Source organism: Typha angustifolia, chromosome 6, assembly GCF_048772165.1.
Source record: "Typha angustifolia cultivar Huaian chromosome 6, ASM4877216v1, whole genome shotgun sequence".
Lineage (NCBI taxonomy): Eukaryota > Viridiplantae > Streptophyta > Magnoliopsida > Poales > Typhaceae > Typha > Typha angustifolia.
Window position 1 is genome coordinate 1,495,647 of NC_133244.1, and position 17,274 is coordinate 1,512,920.

Sequence of the window (17,274 nt, forward strand, 5' to 3'; positions counted from 1 at the left end):
TCGAGCCTACTTGATCAAGCTTGACTCAAAATTATTTTTAAGTATATTTTGAAGATCAAGCCCGGTTCAGTTGATTTTAAACCAAGCTTGACCGTGAGAAGCTTGTTTATTTTGACAGCCTATTTTCAGCTGGTATGAATCGTCTTTGTTTGTCATGGTGTGTAATAGAGTCTATTTATGATCATGGTGTCAAGTTTCTTCATCTAAATGGAGTCATTTCTATTTAGATGATGAAAAGGCGCGACTCTTTTATTCATGCTATTTGCTGCTTATGTTGTATGAAGGATGAACCTATCCGGCATATCGTTATTAGTTGTAATATTGTATATTGATCAATATATCCTTTTCTCTGTTTCTATGGCAAACTATTGCACAAATTGGAGGAAGCGGCATATTCCCTCCTACCTTTGAGGCTTTGACTTCCGTGAGATTTTTTTTATGTCTCTAGTTTGGTGGTTAATTTTTTTCTACGACAATATACATTTGTTCTATATGTACCTGAGGATTGGCGGAAGGAACTGGGTCCGTCGTTAGAGATGAGGGAGGAGAATCGAATTAAATTTCTTTTGCAAGTATTTAATTTCTTCGTGCTTTGAAGAAAATCGATTCATTGGGCAATTAATTTTGGGAGTAAAATGGCTAGGTGTACGGGGCTCCAACCTCCAGAGTTGAAATCTCTTCTGATTTTTTTGGATTGGGTGGGCTTTCATCCCTTGTATTATATATATATATATATATATATATACACACTGTGAGTCTTCCAAATAATCCCAGATATTTATTTAATATTTCGTCCGATCAACAGTCAATTTATCTGTACTGTTCGATCTCATCTTTATTCGGAAAGCTGCTATTTAGTCGATTATTAGTCCATGATCATCAACTAGATACGATGGTCAAGTCACATCCATTAAAAAAGTAAAAAAGCGAAGTGGGACACCAACTTTTCCCTTCATCTCGCCGACTCCGCCGCCCCCGCCGACATCGTCTTTGTAAGGGCTTGGAGCAACCCTCGACGCTGTGAGCGAAGGGGAGTAGAGAAGGAGAGAAGGAGAGAAGGAAGAAGAGAGAGAGAGAGAGAGAGAGAGAGAGAGAGAGAGAGAAGAAGAGGGAAATAGTTGGGGGAAAAGATAAAAAGATTGAGGCAGAGAGGGATTCCATGTCGTCCAGGCTCTCGAAATTATTTCAAGTTCATTGCTCGCTGCCGGAGGCATCGGAGATCGGGAGGACCGCGAACTTTGGAGTAGCCGTGCCATCCCGGGCAAGGATTTAGCGACTTACAAGGCAAGTGGGCTTTCATTCCTCATACCGCCTGACTAGAATCCATGCCTAGGATGCATCTATATTTTGTTTTCATTATGTATGTAATTGTAGGCGTCTATTTTGATATAATAATCATGGCCTGCATAGTTCATTTCTTGATGTGTATCGTGTATGGTGCCAACATTCTACTACAGGGAAGGGGCCAACATTCCACTACCAAGTCGGACCATACACACACACACACACACACACACACACACACATATATTACAATTCAAATTTTAGAAATCAAATGAATATGTTAGTTCTCCCAAGTTCTAGAAAAGATAAAAGGGTTGGGTTAAATACTCAAAGATTTGATCCATATCCATTTAATTTTGTTGGATTCTGATTCAAATTCGAATTATATTTTAAATGGATAAATAATTCTAATATCCATATCTGATCCTTTTATTATCAGTTTATGTTGGGATCGAATTGGATTCAAATTCAATTGGCTAGTGGATCGGATTCAGATTCCTCATGAATAACCAGTATACTATGATATAAAAAATACAATAATCTTATAACAAAGCAACAAGTTGTAGCTTTTTGCACTCACCAAAAATGACACAAATTAACATTTTAAGCAAACATAATAATAGTCCAAAGGTATTTTTTGAGATGCTTAAGATTATTCATATATAGGAATTAGAATAATCTTTCTATTTACATGATTAAGTATTGGACTAACCATTGCTAAAAGACAAAAAAAATTATATATCCATCAAGGTTTAAATGGATATTTAGTCAAGATCTGCTCTGAACCCAAATCCGATAGGATCCGAAACTACTTAAACCAAATCTGACCCGTTTATTAAACAATTGGAAAATTGTCATCCGCCTCCGAATTAAACTGATTCAGATTGGATTTGGTAATGAGTAACTTTGATCCGGTTACACTAGGATTAGAAAATTGAGATCCAAATCTAGGTTAACTGGATTCAGAGTAGATTCAGTAATGGATAATTTGTATCCGGTTACACCCTTACCTAATGGTACGTGTTGGCCACATTGTTTAAAAAAACTTTCACCTTAACTCCTAGGCTCTTGCTTTAGATGGAATATGAATCCCCTTAATGTATTGTATTATGTTTTAATATGTACATTGACTTTAAAATTAAAAATTACTGTAGATATTGATATCTAGCGTATGTTAATGTGATGTTGGACAACTTCTTAATTATAGATTTGAGAAGAAGAAGGAAAAATAATCAAACCCCGGGAATCCACTAACTGAGGTGTCGGAATCCACCGACATTTAAGCGAAAACTGTGGGGAAAATAATCAAACTCGAAAAATCTACCAATATGTGAAGACTCTCAAAATATTCATTAACTAATAAAAGAGGATTACAAGCCCTTATATAGGCAAAACAAAGTAAAAGACAAAGATGAGAATAGCCCTAAAAAGCTAGTCAAAATTCTTGTTAAACCAAAGAGCCACGGGTGCAGTCCTCTTGTGTCTACAAGAATAAACGTAACGAATAGTGGTGTCCACACCAATTCTCCTAGGGTGGAAGAAACTCGACCTAGTCAAGTGGGGGTGTGAATGGCTCTAATAGTACTCCAAGATGTCCGAGTCAAGTTGTTGTAACTCCTTGCGAGTGATCCACATACAATTATACTTTGGTCGACCGTGCCACTGAATTAGAAAACGGTGAACCCCTCCTTCTGCAGTAGATGTTATTTGATCATCTAAAATAGTGTCTATCTTTTCTTGTAATGTAGATAGGAAAGGAGAAGTGGTATGTGGTATATCAGGTATTTCTGGAATAGTAGTGGATGTAGCTGATACAATCTCTCCTTGGCTAAGGTTTGATCTATCCCTTTTTTAGATCTAGACAGGATTTGGTATGGAACTTAGAAAATGGATCTCAGAAGATGCAGTCGTCAGATCAACGTGAAATTTTGATATGTTGTAGCCTTGGGAAAGAGCTTTCCAATAAATCTAATTTCAGGAAAATCAGATGGTGGGATCTCGAGATATCGTCCGAGAAGTAGACGAACGTCAAGGAGTCTATCTATGGATCTGTGGATGGAGGCACAAAATCTTAGGTGATGATGGATGGTGGTAGACCGATGATAATGGGGTGGCACCGGTGAGTAAGTGGTGGTGGAAGGATTATGGATGATGGAAGGGGTTAGGGCAAGGTAATAGAGTGATTGGAAGAATGGGGAGGAGTGGGCCGCCTCTAAGGGACTAAGGTGAGTGGCCGGTCAAGGGAGGCTAGAAGTGGCGGCTCCGGGGAACAAAAGAACGAGAGAGAAGAAGACTAGGGCAAAACTCAATTCATTCAATAATCACTCCTTGGTTGCCATCCACACTTTTAGAGGCTAACCAAATAATTAAAAATGACGATTATTAACCCTAGAAACGGTGGATTTTCGTTGACTGCATTCGAATGGGGTCGAACACGTTTGAACGCACAAAAGTGTTCTCTGTCAATACGAACGTGATGCAGGCGTTCGAACACGTTCGATCGAGTTCGAACACACATTTTGCTTTCTCTATTTTTGCGAACCTGATGCAGGCGTTCGCAAGCGCGTTCGGATGCACCCCACTTGCGTTCGAACGCGACATACAAAAATCTTATTTTTCCATGAAATAAACACTAAAATAAGAATTAAAGACACCCTAAAGTGTATCTATACTCGAGATGACATCGATGAAGTCCGAATCGTATTAGTAGCCTATGATTTAGTAGGGATGTTCATAGGTGCTTGGTAGGCTACTAAATTTTCAATATTTAAAGTACAACTAATGCCATAATCAAGGGAATATCAATGACATAAGCATTAGAGCCTACACGTTTCAGAATTTTGAAAGGTCCTACACTACAAGCATGCAACTTCCGGATAGCTCTTGAAGAGAATCGTTCGGGTTTGTCATGAATCATAACATGATCTCCAACTCTTTGGCACGCTTGTGCAAGTTGATATGTATTTTATACTGACGATTGTTCATCTCAATTCATTTAAAGATCTTCTGATGCAAAGAATGAACATGATGTGCAAATGATTCAGCAGATTTAGAGACTTTATTATGAGATGATATGGGCAACAATTCTAAAGGTTTCTGTGATTTAAAACCATTAACAACCTCAAATAGCCTTATGCCTATAGACCTACCAATAGAGTTATTATATGCAAATTGGACTATAGAAAAAATGACATCCTAGGTTTTGTTATGATTATCCATGAGATATTGTAAAAGATTTCCAAGACTATGATTAACGATTTCGGTTTGACCATCGGTTTGAGGATGATAGGCTGTAGAGAACTTTAAGTTTGTGCTAACCATGTGCAATAAGGTTTTCCAAAAATAGCTCATAAAGTGAACATCTTGGTCGGATATAATAGGTTTTGGAAGACCATATAACTTGACTATATGGGCAAAATACAATTTTGCCACATATGAAGCATTAGAGGTTTTAGCACAAAGAATGTGATGAGCCATCTTAGAGAAGCGATCCATGACCATGAAGATCGAATCATGTTTTCTAAAAGTGTGAGGTAATCCAAGGACAAAATTCATGCTTACATCCTACCATGGGTGATCAGGCACAGGTAACGAGATGTAAAGTCTAGTGTTTTATTTTCTATACTTTGCTAATGGACAAGTCTTACATTGACCAACTAATTTTGCTATGTCACGCTTGAGACTTGGCCAATAGAATTGACACTCAACTTTTTCAATGGCTTTATCATGTTCAAAATGCCTCGACAGGCCACCGGCATGGATCTCCCAAACTAGGAAGTCACATACGGATGTACGAGGAACACAGAGCTTAAATAAAACTTACTTTTTGATGATTTTCTAACTTTATGTGGAGATTAGGTGATGGTAATGGTTTCTTATTTTTCTCGCTAAGGATGATCTCCTCATGTAATTCAAGTTCGGATTTTGATGTTGATGGGCGACAAACTTCGTAGCGCTCCGATGTTCGTGGGGCGATTGATCTAATGAAGAAAAAATGTGGCATGACGTAAAATCTAGGCAGTGGAGCATCCATAAACCGGAAAACAATTGGCTCTTATACCAAAGTTGATGCTAGACAACTTCTTGATTGCAGATTTAAGAAATAGAGAAAATAATCAAACCCAGAGAATTCACCAATTGAGGTGTCGGAACCCACCGACATTGGAATCCACCAACAAACACTTAATATGTGAAAACTCTCAAAATATTCATTAACTAATAAAAGAGGATTATAAGCCTTTATATAGGCAAAACAAAGTAAAATGCAAAAAGACGATAATAGCCCTAGAGGGCTACTTAAAACCCTCTACAGGTGCAATCCTCTTGTGCCTACGAGAATAAACATGACGAATAGTGATGCCCACACCATAATGACTTACTATGGTTCTTAACAAGAATAAATTAATATATTGTAATGTTGTGAAGTACCCGCGCTATGCGTTCAAGTGATCGTTGTAGTGCCTATGTAGTGTGTATAGGGGTGAAAACGGGTCGGATTTACTCCGACCCGACCCACTATCCGACCCGACTCGGATCGGATTCGGATAAAAAAATTCTATCCCACTCGGATTCGGATACGGATAGAATTTTTGAAAAAAATTCGGATACGGATTCGGATACGGGTCGGATAAATTTTTCGGATTCGGATACGGATATCGGATATCCGTTTACCCGCATATTTTTTTTAAATGATTTACAGTTTTTAGTTTGCTTATTTAAATAGTAAGTATTAATATTATTACTAATAATATATTATATATTATTTATAGAGATTAATTTCTCTAATTTTATATTTTTGACATACAAAAAAATTATTTGTTGTAAAACTCTTAATAATTTTGTGTTAATTATATTTAAATAAAATATTATAATTATTTTAAATTTAATCAATATCCGTTTAAGATCCGATCTTTTATCCGAAAATTATCCGTATCCGTTTAGTTAGGATATGGTTTTAAATTTTGCTATCCGTCCAATATCCGTATCCGAATCCGTATCCAAACTAAAAATACGGATCCGGATATGGGTTGAGCACTATCCGATCCGTATCCGATCCGTTTTCACCCCTAAGTGTGTAGGTGTATATACGGACGTATATGTGCTTAACAATACAAATATTAAAAATAGAATTATTTATAATTTACCTATATAGTCTATTGTATAGTTTAGCACAATAAGCTAATAAATTGATAAAAATTGCAAATTAATATATGGAGAATCATCTTCATAATATTCTATCCACTAAGGATACTACCTTTTGATCATATGATTACTCAATAAATAATTTTAATTATAATAAGTTACACCAACAACATTAGTGAATAAGTAACATAAATATCTAAATATAACATAGAGCTTTCATATAAATGCGAGAGTGCCTATGTTTATGTAGTTGGTATGCAATTGTTGAAGTTCAAAATGCGGATGCAAATTGTATGTGGTTAATATGCAGCTTGTATATGCATCCTATATGTAGTCGAACTGCGTATGAAGACCACATAATGCACTAAGAAGTACGAACATGAATACGGGATATGGGACACAGATATGATAGATATAAACACGAGAATGACAAAGTTTGAAAAAATAGGTCTGGACATGTTTAAGTTACAACAAAATAAATAAATCAAAGCATTATACATATTATTGAATTATTTAAAGAAATATTTTTCTAACTGAAAACATAAATACACAGGCATGCATAAGTTATTCATGAGAGAAAATCAAAATGTAGACAATACTACAAAGATATCACAACAAGTCAAAAATGATAATGCTAATATGTGACGATACAATTCAATATTATGAGAGGAAATAACTAACTACCATTATTTAACTATAATAGATGGAATAGCTAAATCTGTGTTTCTTTGCACTAATTTATATTTGTATTACTTTTTTTGGTCCAATAACTTGTGATTTTTGCATTACATCTTTGTGGCATATGCACGAAATTCTTGTAATAGATAATTTTTATCAAAAAAATTTGTAGCATATGATAAGTCTTACGTCCCAAAACTAAATCTTACATCCAAAAATAAGTATTACATCCAAAGGGTGTCCCAAGAGTGACCAAAAGTGTTGAAGGAATGTCTGGATTTATTTTATAGTTTATCAAATATTAGATACTTTTTAGAAGTGCTCGACATGTGTCCAACAAGAGTCCAAGTAGTGTCGATGTCCGACAAGTCTCCGACATGGACACTTCAAATATGGCATCCTATTCGTCTATGCAGCCTCTTTTCAAAACAATGATATATCTTTTAGAATGTGTATTAATTTCAACTATTTCTCTAACTATTGTTTCTTTGTTCTTTTTGTTTATGTTTGAACTATCTTATATTGAGGGCCCACCTAGCGCCTAGATGCTACATGACCTCTTGTCCATCCATCTACTGCATATAGTTTTTTAAAACCTTGCTGACATGATATATTGCAAGCCATGTGCTGTTCATGCTATCGGCTCGCCAATCCACAATATAGTATATATAGTTAGAGTTTTTGACTAATTTAAGTTTGCCTCAAATTTTCTTTCGGGTCTTGTACACTTTCAAACTTATAATGGCACTAGGTGTGTCTTGAAATCACTATCCTATTCAGTGATTCTTAAATATAAAAATTTTTAAAGTCACTTAGAAAATTGATATTTGGGGAAAAGATTTCTATATAAATCACTTTCCAGTTTAGAGATTTATATGAAAAAAAACTCCCCATCAGATTTGGCAAATTTTCTGAGTGATTTGAAATTTTCTTAACTCGCGTTAAAAATCGCTGATTAAGACAGTGATTTCAAAACTTGGTTTTGTATGTAAGTTTTGAAATGTGTCGACCTATAAAAAATCCTATAGAGTTATGTATTTCTGTCCAGCTTGTATGTGGATCTTTTATCCTATTTGAACAGTCTTATCAAGGATTCAAGGTCATGTGCAAGATTCAAGGTGTTGCAGATTCAAGGATTGAGCAAAGGCTATTGTGGTGACGCAGGAATAAGGTGATTTTTTTTTCCTACACTTGTTTCCTTTTTGGTTTTCTTGTCTACTGGATTTGGGGAGAGTTAAGAGGGTGGAGGAGGGTTTTGCTTGGTATTTTTGAGCATATTTTCTTGTACAATTTTTATTTCCTCATACTAAAAGACTGATAGTTGCACACAGGCTGCACATAAGCCTTGTGCCAAAACATGTAAATCTTGATGTCTCCTTTTTCTTTGGTTTATTTTCTTTTCTCGCTACTCGTTCATTTGTTGTTGGGTTTCTTCCTTAAGCACAACATGTGACATCAAAGTTCATTTGGAGTACTACTAGAGGACCGAACCTTAAAATAAACTTTCTTCTTGGCTAAACAACTTAGGCTTCGAATTCAACCTTCAATTCAAGTGAAGAGTATGAAGAGGAAAGCCACCATTGAATTTTCTTTTAGCTCCCAAAATCAACTCCCAATTTCCTTAAGCACAACATGTTTCATCCCTTTCCTGATGACTGATTTGCCCTTGAGCAACGACTATTAAAACAAGTAGACCAAATCAACTCCCAACTCTAATTGACTCAATTGAAACCCAAATTAACTCTAATCAAGCCAAACTTTACCTAGTCATAAAATTGAAACAGTAGCATGTCAATTTGACTAAATAATCTTTATGCTCTTTTCTTCCTCCTTTAAAAATGACTCATGTCCCATAATTACAGCCTAATTAATTGATCTCTCCAACTAAAACACCTCCAAATAAGGAAGGTAATCACAATAGTTTCTTTCCCAACGCTATACAACAAATATGGTAATATATGCAACTAATTGATATCATTGTTTTAAAAAAACTTCTGCTTTAATGCCTAGTCTGCCGCCTTAGATAGAATATAAGTAGGCCCCACTTAGGTTCTGCATAAGTGACCGCTTTAGTATCTCGTAACATATTTTAATATGTAGATTGACTTTGAAATTTAAGATTATTGTACATGTTGATGAATTAGTGGATTCAAATAGTTTATTATATATCTTAACAAGAATAAGTTAGTACATTATTTAGATTATAGGTACTAATTTTAACATCTTCTCTAACAATTATTTCATTTTAAAGGTTGCTTGGTTGGAATTGGGCTTGATAGCTTTCTTTAGTACAATCCCCTTGCGAGATCAACCCAGGGTTCGTTCCAAAGACTATACTCACTGCTTCCTCTGTTCATGTTCCAGCATAGAAGACCTAGATCTAGTGGATTAAGGGACAGAGCTTAAGGATTGCGATAAATCTTTGATGTTTAGTGTAGTGCAGTTCCTGCTCAATTGAGTGTTTGCTATTCAGTAGATTGTCTTAAATTATGGGTGCCTATTTAGGCATCCACCTAGCGCCTAGGCTTTACATGATCCTTTGTTTGTCTGTCTACCACCTACGACCTTTCCCCCCCAAATTGATATTGGTTGATCAAGAAGCATCAATTTGCAAACAAGAAATTGATAGCGCTGCCCATAGCCTTGCTAAACACATCCACTATCTGAATATTTGTGGAAATTTGTGGGAGAGAAATAACCCGAGTATTGACAGCTTCTTGAATAAAATGCTAATGCACCTCAATATGCTTGGTGCATTCATGAAAGACAGGATTTGTAGCAATTTGAATTGCACTTGTGTTATCTGCATGAAGAAGAGTGGAATTAGATTGAGGAAAACCAATCTCAGCCAGTAACCCACAAAGCCAAACAACCTGCGAGCAAGTAGCCGACATTGCACGATACTCAGACTCAGTCAAAGATTTGGAAACACAATCTTGCTTCTTACTCTTTCAAGAAATTAAAGATTCTCCAAGAAACGTACACTAACTAGTGAGAGAACGACAAATATTTGGACATCTGACCGAATTGGCATCACTAAATGCAACAAGATGAAGAGGGAAACCAATAGAAAAGAACAAGCTACTATGAGAAGAGCCTCGAAGATACCGAATGATACAATGAACAACCACCAAATGAAGATGGTAAGGAGATTTCATAAACCGACTAACTTACTAGACAACAAATGAGCTATCAAGCCGCATAATAGTAAGATAATTCAAGCTGCCAAATAATTGCTAACAGACTATAGGATCAGAAAGGTCACTATCCTCAAGTTGATATTAATATTTACTTCCATAGGAGTATCCACAGAAGAAGAACCCTGTGGACCAGCCAAGGCAATCAAGTCATCTGTGTATTTATGTTGATGTAAACCATATAGATCATCGTGAACTTCCAATCCTAAAATGTACTGAAGAGGGTCAAGATCTTTCATATAAAACGAATCATGAAGGTTCTGCTAAAATTGAGTAATGAGTAAAGAATATGTCCCAATAATAACAATGTCATTGACATAAACAAGAAGGACCACATTCGATAATGTCTTTTGAAGAAACAAAGAGGAGACATATTGGCTTTGCGCACCTAAAACTCGCATCAGATGATGTCAGATGATGTTTCACACCTCATTTTTCGATTAAGGTTTCACACTCAAAACTCATATTGGAGATAAATCTCAAAAAAATTTATTTCTTTATTAACCCCAACTGAGTAAAGAGTTGGCCTACATAGACCTTACAATGACAATAAGCAAATAATACCCTTCGTCTAGTGTTACCACCCTTGTCCGTAAGAGCCCGCCTCCTCTCTCTCATTTTTTTTCCCTTTCGGCTATCCTTCAATTTGCATTACCATCTAGAACATATCTTGACCTTTAGCCCCTATTTGGTTGATATCTCTAAAGCTAACCGGCTAAATCTTGAGATCCTAGATCTGTTGGAAAGCTCAGCGACAATATATCCAAATTTCAGGAGGATCCAATGGGTAGGTCTATTGGAATCGCCCTTGAAAATTCCGTTCTCAAATCTGTCTAGAAAACATTACGAATCGGATCAAGCCAATTCGTTTGTGTGGAAAGAAAAAAAAAATCTCAAAAAGACTTCCATATGGTATTTATTGATCTAGAAAAAGCCTATAATTGAGTTCTTAGTGAATTAATATGGTGGGTGATATAGAAGAAAGGCGTATCGAGAAAATATAGCATATTGAGAAAGGCATATATACTGATGTTACTAAGGACATTATGATGTAGCTATTGCTAGTGTGAGGATGACCAGAGGAGTGACAAGTTATATACCAGCATTCAGCATCAATCCCTTATTTGTTTGCATCAGTTATAGATGAATTAACTTAGGATATTCAATATGAGGTTCTATGGTGTATGCTATTAGCTGCTACTGTTTTAATTGATGAATCTAAGATAGGTTTGAATACTAAGTTAGAAGTGTGTTACCACAAGTTTTTCCATCTTTCTGCAGAAATGGCTGTTGTCATAACTAAATATTTCTCCATATTATAAATTCAACATTGATATCTTCATTCTCCTTCCAGGTTGTTGAGTGGTCACGTCCGATGTGGATCGCAGCACACTAGGTGACTACAAGATCAAGCGGAGATTCTCTTAGAAAAGTCGGTTGCTAATCTGTGCCTAACTTGAAAACTGATGTGGACATGTAATTTGTCTCAGGTTGATGAGAATTAATTTTTCAAGCATGTCATTTTCTCTTTTTTTAATGTTACTAATAGATTAGGTTCGTAGAGTTCATGTCTTCACATTGAATTGCTGTTTCGCTGGAGCTAAGATTAACTCTTGTAAAAAAGAATACTAAGAGTACCAGCATAGATGCAAAACATAGTGCCTTGAATAGTGAATTCTTCAGAATATATGATTATACCTTCACATTGACTAGGTTTGCACTTTGCAATTGGTTAAAAGTTTAAGGTGCTCATAATGGGAAGTGAAACGATAGCAAGCTCTTTAAGGCCTTTCTAACTGTGGCTGAAGATAATTGAGCAAACTCTATTTTACTGATATCATCTGGTTTAAATTCTTGACTAGTCTGAAATCAGTATCTCTTCATATAGGTTGTGAAGTTGAGTCCTCTTACTATTTTATTTAACCAAGAGTTTCTTTTTTATCCACATTTTTCTTGAGATATGCCAGTTGACATAATGCCATACTTCCGTATAATCAAAAATCAAAATCTCATGTTTAGCTTGAAAACTGATTCCTATTTGATAAACCATACCTGTAATACTCTCTTAGATTTCTGTTTACTAGTCTAGATTAAGGCCTCGTTTGGTTGTTGAGTAAAGTTATTCAAGGATAAGTTTATTTACGTTTTTATATGCGAATTTTGTATCCGTTTAAGTTTATGCATATTTTAGTGTTTAGTTTGGCAGAAGTAATTATGGGGAAATGATGTTGATAATTTTCTATGTTAATTACCATATTATCCCTATGAGATGTATTAGCTCTAATATATTTAATATAATTAAATAAATAAAATTGATTTATACAATATAATTATTAAATACTGTATTATCAATAAATATAATATATGAACATAAAAAACTTTTCAAAATTATTATCATGAAATATACTTTATATAATAATAAATAGATAATTACATTGATTATTTTTGTCCTTAAAAATGTTATTATGGTTAAGCAAATATTATTTTCTATAATATGTTCTTTTTATTCATATTTGATAATAATATTTATTGGTCTATAGTAAGATATTATACTTGTTATTTTGTAAGGACATATTTGTTATTTTGTATAGTGTAAAGGGGTAATTTGGTAACTATCTCGCTTCTCCTTATTCACATTCTCTTATTACACCTCTCCATTTATAATGAGATATTGTACATAAACTATCATGTGGCCGGCAAAGTTTGACCTAAATGTGTATAAGTGGGCATTTGTCTGCGCACATATAAGGGATGCCTAATTCAAAAATAAGTACTCTTTACGCGCCAACCGAATGCTAAATAAAGACATTCTTCAAACGTTGATAATGTCCATTGTTGAAGTGGTTGTCTCACCAATGTTTGGAGCTTCATTGTAAAGCATATTCAAGGCTGTTGTGCTTTTAGATCTGTTAGATTTTCTTTCACATACCAGTGTTATGACTATTAGCTTTCATTTATTTCACGGAACCCAAAAGTCCTGTCGCACTTATAGTCTTATTTATTGTCCCTGTGAACAAGTGAATGAAATTTCATAGTTGCAACAAATCAAATTGGTTCAATGGGAACTTACTAGTAATCCATAACATGATGGTAGTAATAAGATGCAGCCACGAGATTTTTCAAAATCTTTATCTTGTATTGTGAACATTGTTTGATCACGTGATGTTAGAGATGAAAAACATTGAAGCTGATGCTGCTACTTCTGCACTGCTCTACTAGCTATTAGTAGTTTTTGTCAGTCATTCAAATCATGGTTCGTTGGATCGGTCGATCAGTATCAGGATCGGCCAAACCCGATCCCGATCTAGGCTCGATAAAAAACACTCTCTCTCTTTCTCTCATTTTCTCTCTTTCACTCCTTTCTTTTTTTCTCTCTTTATCGCATAACTATTATTTCTCTTATGAAGAGATCTAGCTCCAACGAACTCTGCGAACTCCGGTATATAATTTTGTAATTTATTTATTTATTTCTCTCTCAGTCTCCCTTCTTCTTCTTCTTCTTCTTCTTCTTCTTTGCACTATGGTTTTTCTTTCTTTTGTTTGATTCTTTTCCAATCACTCACTTTCTAATCTCTTCTTATTTTCAATTTTTATTGTATCATAGATTTTTTTTTCTTTATTTTCTTATTTTTGGTAAACTCTTTTCTAAATTTTTAAAAGTATTCTTGTATTTTTAAATAATATTTAGAATTTTACGTAATTAAAAAGTCCAATCCGATCTAGATAACCGATACGGTCGATACAGTTGATCCGGCTGATACATGTCATTTTTTCGGAAGTCCAATCCCGATCTTGATTCCGATTTTTCGAACCTTGATTCAAATTGCATTGTCATTTGAAAGAGATTTGTATATGGCATTTCTATGCTTTCATTATCACTGCATAACTCATCATAAATACTGAAAGCGAATTTTTTTGTCTTACGTACTTCTATCTCTTAGTTTGCAAGAAACTCATTAATTACCCTAAAACAATCTAGTTTTCTACAAAGTGATATTTGTCAAGCAATAAAAAATGAGATTCTGATATCTTACATCAAGGGTAAAGTTGACAAGCATAATTATACTCCCAGCTTATTTTGTCATTCCAAGAGTACTTATTGTCATTACAAATTTTTCTATCTTGATATTGAAGTACATGTTACCATTACCAAATTCTTACCAAGGTTTTTACTTGATATTGAAATGCTTGATATCATTACCAAATTCTTTATCATGGGATAAGTGCTCTCCTGATAAGTGATAGCTCATTTTGCAGGTAATATAGTATAAAGTTATATGGTTGTAGAATTAACCCAATGCAGGAGGAAGTTGCTCAGAAAGTGATCCAAAGAGCAAAAATAAAGTCGTTTAAAAAAGTTTGAGCCCTGATCCATGCCTAGTTAATATTTTGCCTCCCACCACCTGGTCATTAGCCGTAGAACTGATGTTGACGTATAAGATCCATGTATCTAGTCGATGCTCAATAATTTTTGAACACAGCGATCAGCAAGCAGCAAATATTGCTTAGCCAGAGAACTGATGTTGACATATAAGATCCATGTATCTGTCGATACTGATTGCTTAGCCAAGTATTCACCTTTTCTGTTTCTCATGTTTATTAAAGCTTTTAATCTTTATTATTCCTCTTGTGTTGTTTATTGAGCACAAACTGTTGGTTCATTGATGCCAAAAGTCAGTGTTTATGCTACTCATGATTAGGATTGTTCTGTCCAGATGTGACAGAACAAAGTCCATCAGAATATCGAGTTAATCAGAGTTTCAAGACCATTATGAAGATGTACCGGACTTTAAATTAAGGAAAAGTTTAAGGTGCTCATTTTAAAAGACAACTATCTTATAGCTTGTGTAAGTTTCTTTAGTTGTATTGATTCTGATTTTCTGTTCACTATGCTGAACATTTTATCAACTCATAAATAATTGTTGGCTCTAGTCATGATTGTTTTGGAATCTTGTAGTCGTGATATCTTACAAGCCTATCCTTTTAATCACCATTACTCCTGGGTTATACAAACTTTAGTACTTCTTGCATTAGCATTCCATGTCAGGCATTGTTCAGTTCCTTAATTAACTATTCATTGACAATAAATGACTTTGTCCATACGCAACAGACGTTACCACATTTCAATGTTTCATGTGAACCTGTGATTTTTCTCATATTTTGAGATTTTCATCTTACATTGGTGTCATATGAGGTGTGCATGACTGCAAGTATTCATCCTTAATTATTTGTGGCATGAACAGGTGCAACATAATCAACGTTGAATCCACAGAAGCGCAATAGAATTGGATGGAAGATCACATTCCCGACAATTTTTTGGAAGGCATGCAGCATGATTAACAGAATTTTATGGTCATTATTGTATATTTAACAAACAGTTTTATTTGGCCATCGGATGTGCCTTTTCATGTAATTCACATTGCTCTCTTCTTTTTTGATAAAGATTGTAATTTCTGTACACATTAGACAGCAAGGTATCAGGTTATTAGGACATGATAATTTCCTCAGCTTCAGGCTTGCAGTAAAGCAGGCTTACTTCATTGACATTCTCTTGAGTTTTCATTGGCATTTTCTGATGGTTTTAATAAGATGCAATCTGGAACTCAATTCTCACATTAGTTGTGGACCTGTGGTGAATACGATAGAAATCATTCTTCAAGGCATTTCTATTAAACAGATTCTTTGCTTGATGTACAATTCAGGTGCTTCCATTTCTTCCATAGTGCTGTCAGTGTCTTGCTGAAAGAGGTTTATTCCCTCCCCTTTTTTTTTGTTTGTCTTCTCATTATCATCAATGCCACTTTATACATCCCAAAAGTGAATCTTTTGATCTTCAATGATATTATTCTCTTGGTTTTCGACTGCTTCGAATGCTTCATCATTAGAGCTTGTACCGATCTATGCTTAGCAAAATCTTGTAAAATGTCAAAACCGACTTGAAACTCATATGGCTTCCGGTTTAGTTCATCATTCAATTTAAGTGCCAGTAGAAATCTCTCTTGTCTTGCTATTGAAGTGATTGTGTTCTTTTTGGAAAGTAATTTTAACTAGTTGTTATATGTATGGGTTGAGGAACCTGAAGCTTCAGTGAGTTGCAACCCAGCAGTGGATTTAAATGCCAGAAAAGTTAGGCTCTTTATGTAAAGGTTGAGTAGACGATCCGTGCCTACCGGGGAACTGCCTCCCAACACCTAGTCATTCACCAGAAAACTGATGTTGACAATGCAAATTTTGTGTATCAGGTTCAGTAGAATTACTTGACCAAGTATGCCTTTTTTTCTCCTCTTTTCTCCATTACTGTTGGACTAACATCTTTGTAGTCTTCTGCTACTGTTATTAGGTTGGCAAGATGTTGATGGTCGATGGGGTCCGGCGATGCCACCGTGGAAATTCTCTCCACGGATTTAATGCCAGATAAAGATTTGGAGGGATTCAAACTCAGGAACTCTTGCTCTGATAATGGGTAGGTTGTTGGTTAATGAAAGCTGCTGCTTCTAGTTAAGAAAAAGGAAGAAAAAGGTTACCTTCCACTTCTTAGTTACAAATGCAGTACATCAAAGTGCTTTGAGTGGCCACTTGCTTCAAAAATGTCAACACTACTATTGAGACTGAGAATGCTTTCAATTAGGGTAAAGTTTATGAGATGTTCATGGAAGCTAATTAGGCTGCTTCTTTTTCTTTTCCCCCCCTCCCCCAACTATGATACTGTTATAGGAAATAAAGTCTTGTTCCTGCTACTGGTGGGGTTTGAAGAGTTTATACACCTCAGTATCATCTGCTACATGCCTAGAAATTGCATGATGTAAATAATCCTACTCATTAGTAGTATTTTAAGTGATAAATTAAAGGAAACAACTGATGGTAAACTTTTTAGCAACTTTTATCTGACTCCCTCTATTAATTTAACTCTTTTTTAAATCTTTCGTTGGGGTTTATAATCAGAGAGATCATCATAACATCTGTTCAAGTGTCA

At 35.1% G+C, this 17,274-nt stretch overlaps 1 long non-coding RNA gene across 2 annotated transcripts; it reads left to right on the forward strand.

Moving 5' to 3' along the window:
- Positions 1-661: 661 nt before the first annotated feature.
- Positions 662-17,018, forward strand: LOC140761689 (uncharacterized). 2 transcript variants are annotated; one of them, XR_012104603.1, is made up of 5 exons: positions 662-1,284; positions 8,186-8,275; positions 11,656-11,791; positions 15,545-16,543; positions 16,642-17,017. It is a non-coding gene; the product is annotated as an uncharacterized lncRNA (long non-coding RNA). The 2 variants fall into 2 exon arrangements; XR_012104602.1 differs by lacking the exon at positions 662-1,284 and having other exon boundaries at positions 1,291-8,275; positions 16,642-17,018.
- The last annotated feature ends 256 nt before the right edge of the window (positions 17,019-17,274 follow it).